Source organism: Chiloscyllium plagiosum, chromosome 11, assembly GCF_004010195.1.
Source record: "Chiloscyllium plagiosum isolate BGI_BamShark_2017 chromosome 11, ASM401019v2, whole genome shotgun sequence".
Lineage (NCBI taxonomy): Eukaryota > Metazoa > Chordata > Chondrichthyes > Orectolobiformes > Hemiscylliidae > Chiloscyllium > Chiloscyllium plagiosum.
Window position 1 is genome coordinate 76,022,603 of NC_057720.1, and position 25,257 is coordinate 76,047,859.

Here is a 25,257-nt window from a genome sequence, read left to right on the forward strand (position 1 = left end):
TCCACCTCCTTAGTCACTTTCTCAAAGAATTCAATAAGGTTTGTGAGGCACGACCTGCCCTTCACAAAACTATGCTGACTATCCTTGATCACATTATTCCTATCCAGATGTTCATAAATCCTATCCCTTACAATTCTTTCTAAGATTTTGCCCACAATTTATCACAAAGGGAAATGATTACAAAAGTAGGGAGATTATATTTCTGAACACTGGTGAGACCCCATCAAAAGTACTGTGTAAACTATTGGTCACCATATTTAAGAAAGGATGTAAATATGTTGAAGGCAGTTTGGAGGTTTACTAGCTTATTAACTAGAATGGGCAGATTGTCTGATGAGGGAAGATCAGACAGGCTGGGCTTGTACCTGCCAGAGTTCAGTGTAATTGGCAATTTGATTGAAAAGGTATAAACTCCTGAGAAATCTTGACAGGGCAGTAATGAAGATGTTTCCTCATAATTAGGTGGAAATGTGGATTTGTGGTTACAATCAAATGAGCCTAGTTCACCATTCAACAAGATCACAGCTCAAGAGCCTACTCCTGGATTTGCATGTAACTTTGTTGCCCTCACAAATCACAGAGGTGTGACTCTACACCTTCCAAGCTATGCAGCTGCATTGCAGCTCCACTTTGTACATGATAGCTCTATGAAGTGGCCGCTCAACAAACTTAGAATCTGTGTACTTGTTACAGGTACAAAAACAAAACCCTTCCAGATCCATAATAAGTGTTAGTCTCTGAAATGTCTTCTAAACAGGCTTGGTAAACCAATTCTAGTTAATGACTTATTATAGCAACCTTGAGGCCAATCTGGGATAGGCATTGTTGGCCTCATCAGCAGTAAGACATTGGAGAAGAATTAGGCCATTTGGCCTATCAAGTCTGCTTCACCATTCAGTCATGGCAGATAAGTTTATCAATTCCATTTTCCTGCCCTCTCTCTGAAACCCATGATCCCCTTGACAATCTATCTTAAGTACATTCAAATGACTTGACCTCCAAAATCCTTTACAGAGAGGAATTCCACAGGTTAACCACCCTCTGGCAGAAGAAATTCCTCTGCACCTCAGTTTGAAAGGGTCATCCCTTCATTCTGAGGCTCGTCTCTCCTACTTATAGAAACATCTTCTCCATGTCCATTCTATCCAGGCTTCTTGGTATTCTGTAACTTTCTATCAGATTCCCTCCTATGCCTCTTGTCTCCCTGTCATCTTTCTAAACTCCATCTTCTGTGCTGGACCCATGATTCTGGATTTCACTTTATTCTGTCTTTTTCAAAAACCTTACAAACCATGAACCAGAAAAGCACCTGCTCCCCTCTGTACCAAATTCACTAGAGCTACATCTCACTCTGGAAACGTTCTCTTTCTTGACTAGATGAAACTTACTGATCATGCACTTTCAAAAGACTTCCTCTAAAAGAGAGCTCAGGTAAGTGAGATGACTTTTGCTAATTAAGCTTCACTAGCAGTTAACACCCATTAAAGTTCTATTCAGGCTATCCTGCCCTTGTGAAGCTCATTGATATCCCTATCCTTTTAATGAACTTTTAAAAATCAACAGCTTCATTTCTAGTTAGGCAATGTTGTGGAACAGTCAGGATTTAAGGAATTTGTTTATTTGCAAAAACTTGGCTCATTCAAAACTAAAGCATGCAATTCATTAAATTTACACAGGATTGAAGATGTCAAAATCCCAAAGTCCTGTCAAAATGTTGTTTTATTGTTCTGCGTTCTTGGATGCCTCATGGGCTCAATTATGTTCGCAACTCATAGACTCTGACAAGATATGTCTGCCAATTTGAATGACAATTTAAAGACACACAATTATCACTAATGCACAAAGTATTGCCTGTGTCATTGCAATGTAAAAACATAATATAAAAGACATAAAAATTCATCTCAGCTTCATTAATGTGGCGCTCCAATCTTCCAACAGCTCATTTGATGAAATGGTATTGTTTAGTTTCCAATCTGTGGTTTTGAGAAGAAGCCAGAAAAAGAGAAAAATAAAATTGTTTCACTCAATTGCTGGCATGTTTCCTATTGAACTAATTATTTGAAAACTTTATTTAGCATGTAAACTGTCCAGATCTCTTGAAAAACAAACTTTCCTACAGTTATGTTTAGTGTCTGATGAACTACTCATAATTTTGTTATTGTGAATATCTTGTCAAAATTGTACTCTTGCTGCAGTGGGTAACTACATACACCATTTTGAAGCTTGCTTATACCATAATATTAATATGTCCCTTTTCTCCTCCTTATTTTATTCTATTTGACTTGCTTTCATCTTTCCTCCATTCTTCCACTCGAAAAAATGGAGCACTGTCCTTCTAATAATTTTCACCATCAATAAAGGTGCAGTTGAGTTTTCTCTACCTATGTCTTTCTCACTATCCCTCGCACTTTCATATGTCAAAACTATGCTTCAACCAGCCAAATGAATTAAAAGTGCCCTGTATTTGCCTATCATTCCTAACAAGACACTAATTATAAAATTTGCTGTCTGGAGATTGAGTGTGAACCTACATTCTAGTAAGGTGTGGCAAGGGTTGATAACTTACAGTGAAGTTTGTATTTACATTTCTATATAAGGTAGCTCTTCAGATTTTAGATAAAATATTAGTGAGGAGTCAATGCTCTTTGACTGGATTCCTTACAGTGTAGAAACAGGCCCTTCAGCCCAACAAGTCCACATGACCCTCCGAAGAGTGACCCTCCGAACAGTAACCCACCCGGACCCATTTCCCTCTAACTAATACACCTAGCTCTATGGGCAATTTAGCATCGCCAATTCACCTGACCTGCACATCTTTGGACTGTGGGAGGAAACCGGAGCACCCGGAGGAAACCCACACAGACATGGAAAGAATATGCAAACTTTACACAGACAATTGCCTGAGGCTGGAATCAAACCAGGGTCCCTGGTGCTGTGAGGCAGCAGTGTTAACCACTGAGCCACCGTGCCACCCAAAACGTATTTTGAATACACCAGCATTGATGATGATCTGGTCCATGGCGGTCTTTACCCCATTTGTTCCATATTGCCTGTAACATAACTGTAATATACACATTGGAACTGTACTGAACTTGTCTCACGATGGCCCACATTGTAACTGCCCCTGTGATTTTAAGTGTAATCAGCTGCTGCAACATATGAACTCCTTAGGGAGCAGGAGTTAAAATGTCACTTTTAATGTGCTATGCAAATATTTGATGAGCTGATATGAAATCATATGTTTTAATTTAAAATAAACAATGTGCCATGATGCAAGGACCTTGTTTGTAAACATAAAGTCTCCACATTTCTGAAATGGAATACTGCTGTGAACATTTGAATATCTTCACAATGAACTGAATCCGAAGTGCCTTTAGAAAGCAAGTTTATTTGGATATGAAATTTGATAACTCCCAAAAAGGACATGGAGCATACAATGTGCAATTCAGCTGTGTTTAATGCTTCTGACATAGTCAGCATGAAAATGTTGTATTTGTTGCACATTGATTGTAATGTGCACTCAGCGTGCTGTTGTGTGGCTGCATGCCTCAAAATACAATCATGAGTGGTTCACTTATACTACTTAAATCTATTCTACTGTTCGTAAAAGGAAGATGTGTTTTGACTGTAGTAGATAGTGGAAGGTGTTCTTAAAATGATTCTTTGTTGGGAATGTCATGACAGTGCCATAGCATGGCATAGGGTAACCTCAAAGATCGTCAGTTGCTGCTATAGAACTATTGGGTGGAGGAGGTGGCGAGCAGGACATAGCTGCTGAGGTTGAGGAGACTCTCCTGACAAGCCTAGAGGAGATAATGGACCCAGATAACCAAGTTGATTAATTCCAGGAATCAAGACCCAAATGCCTGGACATATTGCTGCAAGACATTCATTTTTCTACCTAAGTACTCCAGCCTCCTATCTGACCTATCGTCATCACCCCCTCCACCTATATCTACCTATTGCCTTCCCCCCCAGCCCCACCCCCCCATCCTCCTATTTATCACTCAGCCCCCTTCCCCCACCCGATGAAAGCATTATGCTTGAATCGCGACTCCTCTGCTCCTCGGATGCTGCCTGACTTGCTGTCCTTATCCAGCGCCACACCTTTCGACTCTGATCTCCAGCATCTGCAGTCTTCACTTTCTCTCTTTCATCCTCACTTGCTTGTTTATTTTCCCCATTATATGTATCTAAAATGTTCCCCTCAACCATTGTCTGTCAAAGCAGATTCCATGTACTTTCCACTCTGGAAATTATTTGATTTCTGTATTCTGTCTTGGTGACTATCTTATATTGATGGCTTCTAGTCATACTCTTCCCCACAAGAGAAAACATTTCCTCTGCACATTCTCCCGGTTTCCTCCCACATCCAAAAATGTGCAGGTTAGGTGAATTGGCCATGCTAAATTTCCCACAGTGTTCAGGGATGTGTAGGTTAGGTGCATTAGTCAGAGATAAATGTAGAGTAATAGGGTAGGGGAATGGGTCTGGGTGGGTTACTCTATGGAGGGTCAGTGTAGACTTGTTGGGCCAAATGGCCTGTTTCCACATTGTAGGGATTCTATGATCACATACCAGTGAGCAAGGTCAGGGAACCCATCTTCAACTATTCAAATAAGAGCACCTCTAGCTTCAGATGCTACTCAATATTTACCAGATAAATATACATATGTTGAATTAGGCAGCAAAAGATTGAGATTTAAAAGGATTTGATTGTAAATCTTTAGTTTAGTACAAATACTCGCATCCACCCTTTTCTTGTAAGGAAGAACCCAGCTCTTTTGCTTTCCTTTTTAATGATCTGAATGGGCATGTTCAGTATGGACCTCTGAATGGAAAATTGTTTGATGAATCTGTTGGAGCTTTCTGAGGAGGTCATTACCAAAGGGAAGTCAATAGACATTGTGGATATTTTTAATCAACCTGTTCAGAGGTGTTATGACACACCTCTGGAGCAGATAGGATTTAAACCTGGTCCTTCTAGCTCAGAGATAGGCATGTGACCAAATGCCAAAAGAATCCCGCTTTTTTTTGTAAAACAGACACGCCACATATTTAACAAATTACATAAATGAAGAATGTTTTAAAAAATATCTTTAATCTACTTGTTCAGATGTATTTTTACACTCTTCTGCAGCAGCTGGGTCTTGAACTCAGGTTTCACTCCCTCTTGCAGAAGCAAGTCAGCACATGACTGGGAGCAACAACACCTATGGAGTGAGGATAGCCATGAGTGCATGTCCTAGTTCCCATGGTCGACACAATGCTTGTTAGCATTGGAGCAACCACTGCCGAGGCCATATTCAGTATGGGCTTTGAAACTATTGAGGATGATGGTGCATTCATTCCTAACCCACCTCGTCATATCTCCCATTTCTCTCTTATCCCACAATCTCTTATGATTTACCAACAGCAAACAGTGTAAGAATGCATCTCTTGCTTTCTCGCACCAACCCTTCCCTCATTGGTGTTTCCTCTTCGAACTGCAGCCTGGTCAGGCTGTGGTGAAAGAGGAAGAGCAGGAAGACAGTAATGAAGAAGAATGCCATAGTCAATCTCACGCTCTAACTCAGATACTGTTCTGTGTACTTCACAGGATTGTTCAGACATAGGGTCAGCATATGGCTGGACACTGGGCATGAAAGCCCTGCAGTCATGGCAGGCACCAAGCATATCAGGGGACACCTTATCATAGTGGGAACTCACTTGTGGGTTTTTGCAGCAGAGAACTCAAATAAGATAATGGGGTGGCACATTGGCTCAGTGGTCAGCACTGCTACCTCACTGCTAGGGACCAGGGTTCAATTCCAGCCTCGGCCGACTGTCTGTGTGAAGTTTGCACGTTCTCCCCATGTCTTTGTGGGTTTCCTCCGGGTGCTCCAGTTTCCTCCCACAGTCCAGAGATGTGCAGGATAGGTAGATTGGCCTTGGAAAGTGCAGGGTTACAGAGATAGGGTAGGAGGGTGTGTCTGGGTGAGATACTCTTTGGAGAGTCAGTATGGACTTGTTGGGCTGAATGACCTGTTTCCACACTATAGGGACTCTACAGAAAGGTAAAGTAAGTCATAGAAGAGTGGTGATTATGCACAATGGCACATTTGCAATCCACCCAGAAAACCTCCGGCTATTGCCAATGAATATGAAGATGCCTGGCATCGTGTTGTTATCAGAGTTTTGAAGAGCTTGAAGCCCATTTGGTATTGAAATGGTGGCTGACTCCATGAGCAGACTTGTTCTCTCAACTATGATGTTGTGTCTGATGGTTGATGTCTTAGCTTCAATCTCAGAAGCAGAAGGACCCCAATATCTAAGTGATGTAATGACATCTTAGACCGAGATCAGTCAAGCTGGGTTTACAGCCACACAAGCTCAGTATGCAAGAGGTGCTTTCTTACACTGTTTGCTGTCGGTAAATCATAAGAGATTGTTGGATAAGACATACCAAAACATCTAAATTACAACAAAAGACAACCGGCAAATAACCTGAAAGTAGTCGATTGTGCCTTTAAAAAGATCTGAGCAGAGATCCTTCCTGCAGCTGACCACATGTTCAGCAATATGAGATCAAGAAAAGGAATTAGTTTGGTCATTAGGAATGATCATTGATATCAAACTGGCATTACAGTGAGCATGACAAGTGTGCGTGCATGCTATGAATACAACTTTGGAGGCCAAACAGCACTGAATTATAGTGCCTTTGATTTCTATATGTAGAACAGAAAAGGTGGAAGGTGATTACTACAACTGAACAGTGCACTCAGTAGAGTATACATTTCTGCCAGGCTATTTCAATTCAATATTACAATGCAACTCGTCCTTGAAGCTATTTATAGCCTAGCTGAACTACAAAACTGAAACAAAAAATATTTTAAGAGCTTCCATCTCAATGAAGAGGCTTCGGGCTAATCCACACCCAACAACCTGCACTGAAAACTCCACTCCTGTTTTGACAACTGTGACAAATTCCACCACAGTGTCCAAAACAATTCTCAACGTTCTTTCTTCTAAAGAAAATACTAAATTTGTCTTATCTCTCAATATTAACATATCCTTTAAAGAAAATCCAGACTCTGCATCTGGATGTGCCCAAAAGTAATCAATGTTTCCCATCTGTGTATCAAGTTTTGTTGAAATTGCTGCACAGTTTTGAAATATATTGTTTACAGACTAACAAACAAGGGTTAAACATTATCCCATGCTTCTCCATGCTGGAGGTAATAAGTGGACCAATCATTGTTTACGGAACTAATCAAAGCTGGAAAAGGATTCAACATCTATTATTCCAAGTCAATTGCATCTGTTATCATTCCCAAACAACATTTTGTGTCAATCCCATCTGTTAACAATTTTCTTCAGTTGTTAATTAGACCTTCATCATATTTATCATTTTAGAAAATTACACAATGTCTTGTTTTTTTTGTAAATTATAAAACAAATAATAGTAAGGACAGAACACTGAGTTTACTGATGCCAGCATTTGATGGATAATCAGACAGGCAAGGAGCCAAGATAAGATTGGCACAGACAAAGGTCTAAGTAAATATGTACCACAGGAACGTAAAGTTTGGCATAAGGCACATGATAATGGTGAATCACTGCATAATAATCTCATAGTTACACGCTGCCAAAATGAATGAATTTGCAGGGTAAATGTATTGCGTTCTGAAGGTCACATGGATGAGGACATGTTTTACATGTTTGCTACTCAAATTCTACCATTCCCATTCTGTTAACAGCATTAAAATTCTTGAAACTTTCACTATGTTAAGCAATAGAAGATTTAGCAGGACAGCTCATTATCATACTGGTATTACTGGTGCCAAGGCAGATTCAAGGCACAACTAATAGTCCCAAGATTGCGGGTGGCAGTCAGAGGATGGTGGAGGATAAATATAAGAAGTCTACTTTTGTCGAATTATACTTATCAAGAGCTCAGGATAGGAAAGGAAGTTAGAACATAGAGTGAAATTTCCGTTCTAGAACAAGGGGTGTAACTAATCTGACAGTCATCTTGGTAGTACAGTACTGTAGATGGTAAAAATACTGTAACAGTTTACTCTTCTTTTGTTCTTTGAATAATCATGCGTATCTTTGACTGAGTATAAAGAGATCAGAATCTAGGTCTTCCTTCGTCAGCGAATTGCATCTATATGTTACTTTATCAGGGCAACTTCACTTAAAGGATACATTGCCAGAATATTGTCACATTGTAAGAGTTGAATACTTGAGTACCCCAACACTTCTGTGATCATGTTTTTATTGACCATGAGAGCTTGCTTCTACTAAAATCCTGTCACATTTAAGAGCTTTTGTTCTTAAATACTAAGTCCCATCCTAAACATTTTTGTTACAAGTTGTACAGGTATGTTTAAAGTTGATTTATTTCTTTATACAATATTGAAGCACGTCCTCAGGGTGCCAGCTTTAGTTAAGAAGCCAAATTAAACAAATTAAAGACATTTTGAATTGCTCAATGTAGGAAGTGACTTATTTCTCGACTTCAACAAGCAACAACTGCATTTTCAAGATTTTAGTGGGGTTCTCTTTTTTAGTCAAATGTGAATCTACAGATTCATGCTAAATATAGATTAATAATCTCTGCGTGGTCTCTATCAACATTACCTGATTGGCATACCTCCACTTTGTCATCAAAATTATAATATCTGCCTCACAGCGCCAGAGACCCGGGTTCAATTCCCGCCTCAGGCGACTGACTGTGTGGAGTTTGCACGTTCTCCCCGTGTCTGCGTGGGTTTCCTCCGGGTGCTCCGGTTTCCTCCTACAGTCCAAAGATGTGCAGGTCAGGCGAATTGGCCATGCTAAATTGCCCGTAGTGTTAGGTAAGAGGTAGATGTAGGGGTATGGGTGGGTTGCGCTTCGGCGGAGCGGTATGGACTTGTTGGGCCGAAGGGCCTGTTTCCACACTGTAAGTAATCTAAAACAAAAATTTTAAAAAAACCATAGCCAAAGATGTGCAAATAACATTATAATCCTGCCAAATCATGGAATGGTAACAGAACAGAAGAGATCCATTCAGTACATGCAGTTCAAACACTGGCACGCTGCAAGAGGAATTTAGTTTCTGACTGTAGTCCTGCATTTTTTCCCCATCAGTTATTTATCCAAATCCCATTTGTAAGCAGAAAGTGAATCTACTTCTACTTCTCTAAATAGTACATAATCACTTCCTGTGTTTTAAAAAAAAGTCCTTTGTTTCTTTTGACAGTCACTTTTTAAATCTGATTCTTAACTCTTCTGCCGATGGATACGGTTTCTCTCCAAATATGCCAACCAGACCTTTCATGGTTTCAAGTCTTTTTATTAACTATCCTTCCAACTTTCTCTCCTCTAAGAAGAACAAATCTGACGTTTCCAATCAAATCAAGCTTTGGATTAATCAGTCCTGGAACCATTCTCCTGAATCTCTTTTTGGACCCTTTCTAAAACATTCATAACTTTCCTGAAGTGCAGTTTACCAGAAGAGGACACAACAGTCCTGTTCATGTTGAACTAGGGTTTTATAATAAAAGTAAAATAGAGTTTTATTTTAACTGTATCAGTGACTTGTCTACAGTAAGGCACCAAAGTTCTTTGACTGCGAGACTATGGAAAAGCATGCTTCTGGTTTGAGTGATGGTAGGGAATTTAGATTGAAAACTCTTCTGCTAATCATCTACTCTACCAAAATTTCCCTTTAATTTTCTAGAGAAAATCATCTACTGTCTATCTTTTCGTGCTTAGGGCTATGATTGCTGATTGCCAGGTTATGTAGGGAAATACCATCTCAATGATGGATGAAAGCTGACATGAGCTCCCTGATGGCACTGAGGCTCAATTGCTGTATTAAAGGAATATAACCAAACTAGTCCTCTTCTCTTCTTCGGAGCTTAATGGTTTCAATGTAAGCGTAGGAGGTAAAGAAGGAAGATTTTCGTTGTGTCTCCAGATTGTATTCCCGAAGTTCAATTCTTTTTGGTCTGGGACAGAAACTACAGATGCATCCTGAAAAGGCACAAAGACAAAGTCTTTTCCCTGGGATCGGGGAGTCCAGAACTAGAGGGCATAGGTTTAGGGTGAGAGGGGAAAGATATAAAAGGGACCTAAGGGGCAACTTTTCCACGCAGAGGATGGTATGTGTATGGAATGAGCTGCCAGAGGATGTGGTGGAGGCTGGTACAATTGAAACATTTAAGAGGCATCTGGATGCATATATGAATAGGAAGGGTTTGGAGGGATATGGGCCGGGTGCTGGCAGGTGAGACTAGATTGGATTGGGATATCTGGTCAGCATGGACAAGTTGGACCAAAGGGTCTGTTTCCGTGCTGTACATATCTATGACTCTATGACTCCATAAGCCTACCTCAGGATAGCAAATCTTACCAATTCTGCAAAACCTACATAGTATGTTGGACAGCTGCGTATTCCCCGTTTTCTTTTCTCTTTGCAAGTCATCCACAATGTGTGTGTGTTTTTTTTTCAACACCATATGCAGCAGATCACTGCCAGAATGATAAATCTTTGATTTCACAGCATGCCACATGATGCAACATACCAATTAAAACTGATTTTAAAATAACGTCAGATGTTCCCTTCAATGATGATCAATGGAATCAGTACAATCTGTTACTAAGTTTGTACAACTCTATCGTACCATTTTGTTTTTATTTGTATCAGCTCAAGTTCACCAGTATTGGTATAATTTTTACAAGATATATGCGTACTGTTGTTGCGTATGATGCACGTGTACTGAAGGGGGTGTATTTTAAACTGCTATCAATCATGACCCACCTCTAGGCAGGATGTAGTGCAGTCATCCCATGATTCTTTACTCAGAATATAGGGGCAGAACTCCAAGGCAAGTGTGTCTATGAAGCCTTCCAAGCAACACTATATATATGTGTTCTTATCTTCTTCAGGAACCCACATTTCTTTTTAACATTCCTTGGGTATTTATTGGTACTTTCACCTAAAAAAGAAGAACATAACATCTGTGCAATAGATCTTGGGCTCAATATCACCATGCCAACTCCACTACTTTTCTAAAGTTAATTTTTCTGAAGTTACTGCCAGTTCCTTCTCGAAAGCTAACCCTGCACAAAGAAACCTCATTCAAATATGATGAATATCAAAAGTTGCCAAAAAAATTACTAGGGGAAAGTAAGCAAGGAAGAGAAAAGTTCATTTAAAAATTATCCATTTATATTCAGCACTACATCAATAAAAGAAATGAATAATTCATCTTGGCAACAAGCAAGGTTGGTGTCCTTAGTATCTCCATTTGTTTTGATCTCTGCCACAGGTAGCTAAAATAGTCAGACCCAAACTGGTATTACTCCTTGTAATGAATGTTCTTGATCAAGTCTGTGACCTGCACCCTCCCTCCTAAAAGTTTATTTTCATTTTAACACACTGCCCATCAAACCTACAAGTCCTCATCAGGGAACATGTTTCTCAGTGAGTCATTTCTTACAGGATTTAGACAGTCAATGTGAGCTGTGTAAGAGCATTATTAAAAATGTCATGTATAGCTTACTCTCTTATGTGGAGTTCATGATGCACAAAATCATTTGCCATTAAAATTGCACAATCTTTTGCCATTTTGACTGACTTCAAGAAAAAAATCTACAATTCTTCATAAAATAGGAATTTAAGTCCCAATGAAAACTAAAACAGTTCAATAATAGATATCTTTTTTGCAAATGTGTAAAACAGTTTCATTAGAGTACTCCAGGAGATGAGCCTAGCCAATCAGCACAAGGAGACCAAGATATGACTTGATTGACGCATCTTAACCTGGCCATCAGTTTCTCCTTTGGTCACATTTGAGTGCTCAGCCAGTACAAGCCATGGCTTTCTTGTATTTGAATTAAAAAGGAAATCAATTGACTGCTGTTCCTTGTTGAATTAATCAATAAGTTAAAATCTAATTTTAATTAGAACAAACAAGGCATGCCTCGTAACTGAACACTTTGACATGTTTTCATTTAATTACTTTCTTGTATAAATTGCTGTATTAGTTTGGTGAGGGGTTTCCTTGGGATGAGCAGCACAAGGAATTATTTAAGAAGTATTGAACCTCAGCTCAGTTCATGTCATCTGCCACTAAATGTATATGAAAAGACCGGTTTGCGGTGAAGAAGATATGCTCATAAGAGGTTAATTGTCACAGGTTGTTGGAAATTTTGTGTTGGTCTGCTATTACCCTTGCAAAAATAGGGGCCTCGAGTTTTACAGTCAACAGTGAGACAAAAGCATTTGCTACTGACCTTGAAGAAAGGTGCTGCTTATGGTCTAGCAATTTCTGTAGTGCAGATTTCCCCTTTTTGATGGCAAATCTGACACCCAAAGCAAATAGAACTGCAGGCATGAAGCAACAGTGATGTCAGGAAATAGAATAAGCAGCCAATTATATTGAATCATTTTCACAGGCAGCAAATCTGGAAGTTAAAGCATTGAATCCTTTTGCTCTTAATTTATGTCTATGTTTGAAGCCTTAAATTCTGTCTGGAAGCTATGATAAAGGTCAGCGAAGTTCAAGAGAAATGAAAATGTGGATTTATCAGAATTATATGACTATGAATCTCTATGACTCTATGAATCTATGATATTGCACAAATGTAAAATTAGCATTTGCCCCTCAATGTTTCGTTGCACCAGCTCCATAGATCTGTGGTCAACCAGTGTGAAGGGGAGTTGGCAGGACAAAGGACCTCATTGTCAGCTTGATGCTGGGAATAGCCAAAGTGAACGTATCAAGTCCAACCAATGGAGAGTTGAGGAGGCCAGTCAGGTCGGCCAGATGCCTCTGTTCCATAGGAGAAAGTGAGGACAGCAAATGCTGGAGATCAATGTCAAGAGTGTGGTGCTGGAAAGCACAGCAGGTCAGGCAGCATCCGAGGAACAGGAGAATCGACGTTTCAGGCAAGAGCCCTTCATCAGGAATGATGTTTGTGAGCCAAGGGGTTAGAGAGATCTCAGGAATGAAGCTTGTGAGCCAAGGGGATAGAGAGATCTCCACCCCCTTGGCTCACAAGCCTCATTACTGATGAAGGGCTCTTGCCTGAAATGTCGATTCTCCTGCTCCTCGGATGCAGCCTGACCTGCTGTGCTTTTCCAACACCAAACTCGTGCCTCTTTTCCATAGTCAAGTCCACACTTGGGTGTCCATGGAGAAGGAACATGTGGTGTCCACCAGTACATTTCAGGCTTTGTGTGACCAATGTGTACTACAAGGCCTGGCATGCATCATCTCCCTTCCAAATGGTACTTTAAGTTAAATTTTAGTTGTGGTGTCCACCAATACATTTCAGGCCTTGTGTGACCAATGTGTACTACAAGGCCTGGCATGCATCATCTCCCTTCCAAATGGTACTTTAAGTTAAATTTTAGTTTTTCTTAAAGTTTTGGTTTTAGTTATATTGTTCCTTGAGGGCCTGTCAACTAGTGCATTACTTCTTTCAGTTGATTTAATCAAAAAAATTAAAGTAGTAGTATTTCAGACAAGGGTATTTAACAGTAATTATGTGAAAATGCTATTTAAGGCAAAGTTACTCCTTGTTTAATAAGGATTTCAAAGGTTTTTTGCAGGAAGACTAGAAACATAAAAAAAGTGTAAGTTCTGGTCTATTCACAGATTTCCCATTGATTGCAGTCTGATGGAACCTCAGCGGGGAAATGAATAATCACTGTTAATAACCACTTGTGAGCATCTCTTAACCACAAATTGCTGACCTTTTTTTATTTACAATCAGCAGCAGATGCCATGAACTGAGCACTATTTTATTCAAATAAACACTTAAAGAACTGCAGATGCTGTAAATCGGAAACAAAAACAGAAGTTGCTGGAAAAGTTCAGCAGGTCTGACAGCACCCGTGGAGAGAAATCAGAGTTAATGTTTCTGGTCTGGTGAAATTCTGATCATTTCAATGTTACTATCATTTAAATATCTATGTTAAGCTTATCTTTAACCTATCTGAGCTTCAACAAATTGCTATAATTTTCTTGTAAGTACAAATGAATCTCACCACAGATAACCAAATGGTTTGTCATGTTCTAAGGACCATATTAAAGACATGATCTATAGTCCTGATAATAAAGTTAACTTCTCTGGTTCAGAAAGGTAGCAATTCATACTGCACAATTTTATTCCTGCAGATAAAAACTTATTCTAGAATCATTCTAAATTACATGTTTTTAAACTTTTTCTTTCTGCTTTTTCTGTCTTTGAAATCAAATCTTTCTCCTCAAGAGAGTAATTCTCTTTCTCTACAATGTTAGTCTGATTCATTCTGTTGTTTACTCTGCTTCCTTCCCTATCCTTAGATTCACTGGTCAAGGTCATAACAATCATTCTTTAAGTTGTTCCTTAAAATTTACTTTGCTTGTTTGTCCTGAAACTCCCATTTGCATCTTGTTATTTTTGCCTGATTTTGTTTCTTCAGTGATTGGAATATGCTAATTGTGCTTACTTAAATGAAGAACAAGTTGCTGTTGAGTGCTTCATGATCAGATGATCAGATGAGATGCAAAACCAGCACCCCAAGAGTAAGAACGCTCTGGCGATTGTGTAGTAACACTAGTCCCTACTCCTCAGATTTAATGATCATTTAATTCACTGCAATTTGTGGGAATTTGCTACATGCAAATTGGCCACTGTGGTTTCATGCAGTGGAGGTGACTTTGCTTCAAAATTGGTTCCAGTTCATTGCAGCAGAAAGAACTGTGAAGCCAATATAAAACTTAAGGCCTTCAACAAAGGTGGTTTATCTGATGAGGTAATGTTTATTTTACCTCCCATAACGTAAGAAACTGGCCATGGATATTTTGATCTTGAAGAATCCAGTAGACATTTATTGCATCTAACTACTATAAAGTGTCTGGACTGTATTGAACTAGTTATAACCGAGGAGCATGCTTCCAATAGAGTGTCATGCTTCAGGTGATCTAGGTGATGAAATCAGGAGAAATAACACCATAAAGATGCCATGTCAAAGTCATACTGCTCAATAATAACAGTATGTACCATCTGCTATGATATGTGAAGCACTGCATAACAAAGCATCATTGACCACATCTCCCAAAACATAACTTCTACCACCTGAAAGGACAATGACAGCAGATATGAGGGACAGCACCACCTCCAAGTTGCTCTCTATGTCTCTCACTATCTGGACTTTTAAGTATATTATCAGTGCTGGTTGAAGTCCTAATACTTCCTCCCTAACAGAATTGTGGGTGTGCCTGATCAAGAAGGCAGCTTCTTGATCAAGAACATATTCTGAAGGTCCAGTTGGGATGGGCAATAAATATTGAGTTTGCCAGTCACTACCACATCTAATGAAAGATTACAAAAAAAATTAAATTTTGTTTGTTGTTTTTACACTTTAAACCTGATGTTTCTTTAACATAACTGAGACTATGTCCATGTGCATCTTTTTTATAGTTTGGCTTCTCTCCCTGCTCTCAACTGCAGCCCCAGAATGCTGCTCCAAATAATCAAATACAATGTTAACTCACCTCAAGTCCATTACTGAAACAGAATTAGAGTGGGTCTATATAAGTTCTGCTGATGCTGTGATGGCTGGAAGCTCTTAGTGAGATGTTGACTGGTAAATTTCAGCCAGAGTTCAGCACCCGCGGAAAGACACCACAACAGGGCTCCAATGTTGGATGCTTTATGTTAAACCGCAAAAGGGAAGAAAGTCCAAAATAAACGGAAGGATTCAGATGCGTGCAAAACATAGGCCTTTGCAAAGATTGTGTCAACAAGTCTGGTTTCTGTTCAGTGAAGTACCATCGGCTTCCTTTAAAGCTTCTTAAAAGCACATTTTGAAATAACTTGGCTCCTTGTCCACTACAGATTAATTTCCATCGGATCAGCTGTGTTGTGGATCATGAAGTTAAGTGATTCACTTCTGTTCCCAGAACAGTTGACCTCCCCTGTTATATTACACATTATAAATTTGAACAATATCTTTTTGATCCATTCTCCAAATGCAGTGTGTGAGGTTAAAAATATAAATACAATGATAATTTAACTCTAGTTGTTGGTGAAATCAGACATGGACTGAGACATAAGACTGCGATTTTGTATACTTGATACTCAGAAAACTTAACATCGTTGAGGGTGTTTAATGGCTGAATGATGTAAAACTGACAATATGGTATTCTTACCCATTTTCAACTAGTCAAAATTTTCCCACTGTCTCCATGAAACTACTCACCTGTCTTGTAGTCCATTAATGCTTAAGGTAATCTACTAATGTTGCAGCTCACTAACCCAGTCTGTATTTCAAAACTGCATTCTCTACTTCTCAATATCCTGGTCACTTCAAAGGTATCTGGGCAGTTTTTGCATCACATTCTGCGAAGTGGCCATTACCGTTTCTTATGGGACAGACTTGACAAGTTTTTGTGGAAAGTAAATTATGGGTTGGCTGTTTCTGAAATCATGAGAAACTTCTCACATTGATCTAAATATATTCTCGGGTTATTTGGCAATATCATTTATTTGAACACTCGAATAAAATGTTGTATTTTTCTCTAGAATTCCCACTTAAACAACTTCACTCTCCACTTTCACTCCTTTTAAGATTCTCCTGAATAAAAACACTTATTTGATCAAGCTCCTAATCCTCCTAACGTCTTGGATCAGATCTGATTTCTGTGTAATCATCCTTCTCTGAAGACCCTTGAGATGTTTTTCTGCATTAAAGATGCCATATCAAAGCAACTTGTTATTCTCGTAATAAGCACGCAAGAGCTAATTTTGTACTTTAAATGACTAAGGCAAACTGCCAATGTTTACTGACTCTCTAATATATGGTTAATCATCTATGTGAAGCAATTTAGAGAATTGCACATGTTGTTGTAATAATGATATTTCAAGCTTATGTTGAATCCTTGAAGCAGCTTTTATTAAAAAGAAGTCAAATAATAATTTGCCAATAATTTCTGTTGGCTCTAACGGTTCATTTGTTTAACAATCTAGTCTGGATAAAGATTTAAAGAAATCAAGTGGGGTCAAGACATAAATTCATCTTTGGGCAGTCTCAAAATGTTTTGTCACAAACAGGAGGTGGATTGACTCTCCTCTTTACAACAAAGCTTTTATTTCTTCTCATACTCCATATCAGACTGCAATTAAAATATCGTGCGCGAGTTCAAAACGAAGTATCTAATTGTAATACTACCTTGATTTTCTTTATTACTTACTAGCCCTGAAAAAAAGACTTGACATTAATCACATGCATACAAACACAAGTATAAAGTTTAAAAAAGAGAGAGAATTTGGTATAAAAGGGAAGGTAAAAGAATCTGCAGTTTATAAGTTTTTAGAGTCCTTGAGGTTATAGCTTTTAACCTGAGACTATGGTTTAAATGAAGTCTTGTATGCCTAGCAATTGCAAAATTTATCAATACATTTGAGTTTTTGGCGATTGGAAATTTCTCCAATTTGCTTTATTAGCTGATATTGTCTTTTAAGAGGGAGAGAGAGAGAGATTTCCAGCTCTGCTGTTTCTCTCTGTTTAAAATATTGCTTCATGGATTTTCCCAAGCTGGGTAATTTGTAAGTGAGCCTTTTATTCCCCCTTATGCATAAAGGTGTAAATCAAATGGGAGATATAGATTTCAATGCCTTTACATAAAGATGAATTTTGGCTTCAGCTGGTTCTTGTTTATTGATGGGTACGTGGGCAGGCTCAAACTCTGGTGAACAGATTTCTGCAACCATTTTAAGTCTTTTTTTTTTACCTTTTCAAAAACAATTTTTAGTCCATGAGGATCCCCATTATTGATGAAGTTAAATATCGGTAGTTCATATTTTACCACTGATAGCAATATTGAAAGCTGTTTCATTCTTAAGATGTATTCACCACTTCCTCACTGAGTTTTGCCACAATTATAAATTTTGGCAGGAATGGTTATGGAAGAAAATTGGGGGTAAGTTGTTGGCGGTGGTACACCAGAATGATAACATCAAGGACTCACCAAAATTCATTCAAGACTTTTCATCATAAGTCAGATGAGCTACATTGGAGCTTAACCAATTTCAACCTTGGCAAACCTTTGGTCTCACCAAGGTCCTGTACATTTGTAGCAAGGCATCCCTGCTCCTGAACTTGAATATTCTCACCAATGTACCCTCTTCACCATCTGCTGCACCTAGATGCTTACTTTCATGGAAGCACAAAAGAGAACTCCAGAGAAAGAGAAGATGATCAAGGAAGTAGTTTGATAGGCTGTTGGTCAGAGCCTGCAGTCGTTCTGTGAGACCAAAAGGATCTTCTCTTCTGTTTCGACCCTCATTTTCTGAGAAGCCCCCTTTTGTCGGGACACTGGTTTAGTAGCTCAAGATCTGGGAATATTGATCAGGGTTTGTATTTCCACTTAGAGTCACAGAGATGTACAGCATGGAAACAGACCCTTCGGTCCAACCCATCCATGCCGACCAGATATCCCAACCCAATTTAGTCCCAGCTGCTAGCACCCGGACCATATCCCTCCAAACCCTTCCTTTTCATATACCCATCCAAATGCCTTTTATATGTTGCAATTGTACCAGCCTCCACCACATCCTCTGGCAGCTCATTCCATACACGTACTACCCTCTACATGAAAACGTTGCCCCTTAGGTCCCTTTTATATCTTTCCCCTCTCACCCTAAACCTATGCCCTCTAGTTCTGGACTCCCTGATCCCAGGGAAAAGACTTTGTCTATTTATCCTATCCATGCCCCTCATAATTTTGTAAACCTCTATTAGGTCACCCCTATGTCTCCGACGCTCCAGGGAAAACAGTACCAGCCTGTTCAGCCTCTCCCCAGGCATTTTTTGCTGGTTAAGGATTGAGTATGAATAATAGACAGATTTTTCTAAAAGAAAAATACGAATATTTCATAGAGATGTACAGCATGGAAACAGACCCTTTGGTCCAACCTGTCAACAAATAATATAACTTTTTTAAAGTAATGTTTATGATTACCAGTAAGTACATTAAGCCTTAATAGGGTTTATTGGTACTGATAAGGTTTATATATGAGTAAGATTTAATAATATTTATTAATATTTGTGTTTTTTAAATTAAGGTTTGATAGTAAGATATATTAACAGTTGAGAGGTCATTAACTAATAGATGGATGAAGGATAGTGCTGCTCTGGCCTTAAGGCATGTCTTGTGCAATGTAGAAACTCCAGAAAATTTTCTATGTCCTGGATTATCATTTGTGCAGGAAGCAACATCAGTTGTAGCACTTTGGTTCTTGAACGTTAAATGGCATCTTTGCATTGCATCTAGGCTGAGGCTTTATGTAGAGCATATTTATATATGAGTTGACCACAAGCTTAAGAGTCTGCAAGGGTGGAACAATGGATGACCAGCAAGCAGTCCAAAAGACATGGTAAATATAAATTTTCACCGTAGTGCTACTGGACCATAAGGGTGCTCTCTGATGGTGGTTTAAGCTGAAGATCACCAGACCTCAGGCAAGGGAAGAGGTTGAGAAGGAATGTCCTTTAGGGTCACCTCAGCCTTTTGGAGGAATTGAATCCACACTGTTGGCAAAACTTGGCCTCACAAACTAGGCCTCCAGCCAACTGAAGCAACTGTCCACCTAAAAGAAATGGACAGGTTTTATAAGAGTCTCTTTAGGTACGCAAGATGTAAAGTTTAGTTAGGACAAATATGGACCCATTACTGATGAAGACAGGATAATTTACAGTGCTGAACAGGAAAAATAGCAAAGAAACTAACTGTTATTTTAGGTCTGTCTTCTTGGAAGAAGATACAGAAAATATCCCTGAAATACTAGGTGGTCAAAGGACTTGTGAAGCTGAGGAATGAAAATAACTTAGTATCAGTACAGCAGGAGTACTTGAAAAGTTATTTAAATTGAAGATTGGTAATTCTACTGGACCAGACAGTCCTCAGCCCAGAGCGTTGAGGAGGTGAAGAATTTGGAGTTACCATTTAAATAACATCTTTGTTACCCGGGAAACATTAATGGATTAAGAACCTGTTCTAACTCCTGGGTTTGTATTAAAATTAACTCCTGATTCACTTATAATTCCCCCAACTATAACCTTTTGTCAATCTTTGATGTCCCAAGCATTCTCCAAAGCCCCCGTCCACCCCACCAGCCACCCCCAGCTCACCCTGGCCCATTCCATTCTGACACTAATTCTCGCATATTTTACCCACCTACCTTTATTCAGTCACTGTTGAAGAGATTTTGGGACTTTTAACTTGTGAAATGCAACTACAAGTGTTAGAAAGAAGGGTGTGTCTTGGCAGAACTTCTTCAAGGTTGAGAGAGACTCACTCACTGAGATGGACCTCTCCCTGGTTTCCTTGGATTTGGGCAACCAAAATCAGAAATGTTGGACAGAAAATCCCTAATTGCTATGTTGGTAATTTTAAAGAAGATCAGCCTCAGTTAATTCCTTTCCCTAAAGGATTTTTCAATTAATGTTGCCAATGGGAAAGATTATTAACAGTGAAGCAAACTTCTAAGAGCAGCTTTAATCTTGTGCTGATTGCGTACATCATTGTGTGTCAATGCCTGAACACAACATGCACTTCAATGTTAAGTTATTAACTGAGACCCAGACTTGTATTCTCATAATTTAAATGAACCAGCACACTTAGAATTATAGAAACAAAAAATGGTTACAACACAGTAAAAGGCTATTCAGTCTATTGTATCTGAGGCTGGCCTCCTTCAGCAATTCACCTAGTGTCACTCTTCCGTCTTTTCCCTGTAGGGTTGCGATTCTTTCCTTTTGAACCAATTATCTTTTGAACAACTTGGCTGGACCATATTCTCAGGCAGTGCATTCTCAATCCTAACTGCTTACTTACATCAAAGCACTTTTTTCTTGTCTTGTCATTGCTTCTTTTACCAGTTTTCTTCAATCAGTGTCCTCTGGCTCTCAATTCTCTCACCAATAGGAAAGGTTTCTCCCTAACTATTGTATTCAGCCCCCTCCTGATTTTGAATACCTCTATCAAATTTCCCTGTCAACATTCTTTTCTCCATGGGGAGCAGTGCCAGTATCTCTAATCTCCTTTTATACAAGCTCTTCATGCTTGGAACCATTCTGTTTTTGTCTTTCTTCCTGATTAGCAAACGCATAACCAATTCCTAGATAACCGAGAAACATAATTGTGTTTCCAACATTTCTGTTGAAATCATTGATACATTCCTTAAAAAGCAGGGGATCTGATAGTGAGCCCTGCAGAATTCCACTGGAAATAGCATTCCATTCGTAAACACATCTCATCTCTCAACTTCCATCCTTTTCTTCCTGCTGCTGAATCAACTTCAAATCCAATTCTGTCATCTTCCCTTAGGGCTCAAGGCTTTTACCTTTCTGACCAGCTTACCATGTGATACTTTACACAGAGTTGTGAGAGCATGGAATGCGTTACCAGCAACAGTTGTGGAGGTAGGGTCATTGGGGACATTTAAGAGACTCCTCGACATGCATATAGTCACAGAAATTTGAGGGTGCATACATGAGGATCAGTGGTCAGCATAACATCGTGGGCTGAAGGGCCTGTTCTGTGCTGTACATGTTCTATGTTCTATGTTCTGTAAGCACATGGATGATTTTGGGATTGTGTAGGGGGACGAGCTGAGAACAGTTCACAGGTCAGTGCAACATCGAGGGCCGAAAGGCCTATTCTGCGCTGTATTGTTCTATGTTCTATGTAGTTGCTGGTTGATTTCTTTTAGTTTTTGTTTCAATTCTGTATATCCTTGTGTTTTGCCAATTTGTTTCATGTTGGATATGTCTACATGGAGTTGTTTGGCAGGCACAGTAATATATTTTGCTGAATTTAATGTTCTGCTCAAAGCAGTCACTCCCTGATGTGGTGCAGTAGTTTGCCTTCTCCCTAGAATACAGTACAACTTGGAAGAAACAGGAAAGCCCATCCCGAAGTTGAAAAACACTGGAGAAGCAGAGTACATGGTTAGCGATGGAAAGAAAGCTATTGCAGAGTCAAAAGCACTTACGGAGATAGCAAGAAACCAACATTCAAAAAAAAAATTGATTAGATTAGATTACTTTCAGTGTGGAAACAGGCCCTTCAGCCCAAACGTCCACACCGACCCGCCGAAGCGCACACACCCCAGACCTATTCCCCTACATTTACCCCTTCACCTAACACTATGGGCAATTTAGCATGGCCAATCCACCTAACCTGCACATTTTTGGACTGTGGGAGGAAACCGGAGCACCCGGAGGAAACCCACGCAGACACTGGGAGAATGTGCAAACTCCACACAGTTAGTCGCCTGAGGCAGGAATTGAACCCCGGTCTCTGGCGCTGTGCGGCAGCAGTGCTAACCACTGTGCACCAATAAATAGGGAATTGTTTAAGCCATAAAGGACCTCCATTTGAGGGGAGACTCAATCCAACTAGTTTTAGAGAGTCACAATTGCTGAGAGATACACTAGGACAAGGCTGCTGTGACAGCAGGGAAAATGAAACATAAATGACAGCAGCCTGCAAGTGTCCCAGCAAACCCTTTTCCTGGAGGACCTGACAGGCATAAGGCAAAAATTTGGGTTTGTTGATCTGGAAGATTTTTTTTCATTATTTCATTCAGAAGATGTGGATTTTACTGATTAGCTTACATGCAGCATGCATAGAATGTCTAAGCAGCCTCACAACTTAGAATTGTTCTCTCAGCATACCAAGTGAATTTGGAATACTGTGCCTCAGAAGATGATGGAGGCAGTGTTATTGAATATTTTTAATGCAGAGGTGGTTAGGTTTTTCTTAGGCAAAGCCATTGAAGGTAATGAGGAATAGATAGCAATGTGGATTTCACAACCATCCCCTTATTGAATCTTAGAGTAGATTCAAGAGGACCGAATGGCTGGTTTTTGCTCCTGAATCATATGCCCATAAAAACAAATGTTAAATTGGCTACCAAAGCAAATGTATTAATTATTTCAGTTGCATAGCCAAGGTTGAGGCCAGGAACCCTCCATTAAACTTTAGGGACTTAGGAAGTGCAAGAATTTAGAGTAGGAGACCATATATACATGTGGCAATGGAAATGAGATTATGGAAATCTAGGATTCAATTCCTAATCATTATCATTTTTATTTAGCAGAGCTGTTTGTCTACTTTTATATATTCTTCAGTCAATAGACATCAAAAACATCCTAATCCTAGCATTGCAGTAAATGGGGCAGATCCTTTCTTTCTCTTAAATGGTGCAAAACTAAGGCAGTTCCCAGCCACCTGGCAGTGGTTTGCTTGTTCAGAATATAGTTAAAGAGAAGGCAACCAATAGACAAATTGTTCATTTACTCCAATCAAATGCAGCTTTCGAAGAGAATCAGTCTACTCTTGGGAAAAATAAGGAGGAAGTAACTTTGTCTCTTTATTGCACAAAAGCTGCCCACATTTGCAGCATCAGCAACTGCAGTCATGGTTAGATCAAGAATTTCCTCCCTATATATATGTCCTGATGACTACTGGGAAGCAGAAAGGTAACTTTATATTACTACAATCATTAATGAAGCCAAGATCTGTTTTTAAAAAAAAATCTACACCTAGTAAAGTAACTATAAAACCTGAGATATCAAGAATTATAGAGATGGAAAGAGATCTTCAGTCATCAAGGGAGCTGTCTCAGAGCTTCAAACTATTCAAGGTGAATGGTGACACACCTACATGAGCAGAAGCAAAGACTATGTAACAAATCCATGTAATCCTATACACAGAACACTTATGTAAGCTTCACATTTCAAAAAAAACTTCTTCCAGTAAAGATTCACCAAGAAGTCCAACCACTTCAGATAGATAACATGAAGTTAGCTTGGGAAAATAAAATCCTGAAGTCTAAAGTTAATATTCAACATGTAGAACTAATTCATGTGCAAGAGAAGCTCATAGGTCATGAAAATATTGAATAGATTTTCTCAGCCAAAGCTTAGATCAGATTATTGAGCTCATAGACACATGGAGTGAGCTTGAAAGCTTGAAGAGCTCAGAACTCAATCATAATTGGCATTGTCTATCTATCTTAGTGAGACAACTGAACTAAATGTCCAGGTGTTAGCAATCAAGTCTTGGAGACTGAAAATAAGAAGCTTGTAAAAGCTTTGCAAAAATTTTACACTTAAACAACAAGTATTCTCACCCAAGAGACACAACGGAAAGGTATTTTGAGGAATAAGAAAGTCTCTTTGTTCCAGAAATATTCAGAACTCCAGGATCAAGGTGAATGAGTACCTGAGGAAAATTCTCTGTGACTGTTAAAGACCCTAGTCTTTCAAGAAGAAACACAGGACATTGAGAGATCAAGAGTCTTTTAATTCCTTCTTAATGACAGAGATTGCTGCAGAAAGCAGCTTGTCTTTCAAGTAGCACTGCATATCGAAGTATCACACGAGTTTTCTGTTGGTCCTAGTTTGGCAGATTATTCTGTTGTCTGGTATGTCACAGACCTAGTGTCTGAGATGTACTTGCTTAAAATTCAACAACCTCACCGTGTTCGGTGATAATCATTTAACATTGAAGTGATACCACATAAAGGAATTGAGGATCAGAAGACAAGTCACTTAGAAAGGAAAGGCTTATTCAACTTGGAGCACTTCAGCTGCAAATCAGATTTTTTTCAATTAGTCTGCACTTGCTGCCATATTCAAGTGGAAGCATATCTGTGCATACAGTTTGAGGTACTCTTTTTACAGTAAGGGAGGAACGTGATAATGTAGTCACAGCTCATGGGAGAGATGCTTTGAACTGAATGCAGTAGAGTCATAGAGATATACAGCATGGAAACAGACCCATCGGTCCAACCCGTCCATGCTGACCAGATATCCCAATCTAGTCCTACCTGCCAGCACTTGGCCCATATCCCTCCAAACCCTTCCTATTCATATACTCATCCAAATGCCTCTTAAATGTTGCAGTTGTACCACCCTCTGGCAGCTCATCCATACACGTACCACCCTCTGCATGAAAAGGTTGCCCCTGAGGTCTCTTTTATATCTTTCCCCTCTCACCCTAAACCTATGCCCTCTAATTCTGGACTCCCCGATCCCAGGTAATGGACTTTGTCTATTTATCCTATCCATGCCCCTCATAATTTTGTAAACCTCTATAAGGTCACCTCTCAGCCTCCGACGCTCCAAGGAAAACAGCCCCAGCCTGTTCAGCCTCTCCCTATAGCTCAGATCCTCCAACCCTGGCAACATCCTTGTAAATCTTTTCTGAACCCTTTCAA

At 39.4% G+C, this 25,257-nt stretch overlaps 1 protein-coding gene across 2 annotated transcripts in view; it reads left to right on the plus strand.

The window, feature by feature from the left end:
• ddr2a (discoidin domain receptor tyrosine kinase 2a) overlaps positions 1 to 25,257 on the plus strand; it is a 156,896-nt gene that overhangs the window by 8,866 nt on the left and 122,773 nt on the right. The window contains exon 2 of one of the 2 annotated variants that reach the window (XM_043699847.1): positions 1,378 to 1,431. The exons of the other annotated variant lie outside the window; for it this stretch is intronic. The gene's annotated coding sequence lies outside the window, so the exon portion shown is untranslated. The remainder of the gene's footprint in view (positions 1 to 1,377; positions 1,432 to 25,257) is intronic. 2 annotated transcript variants of the gene reach the window in all.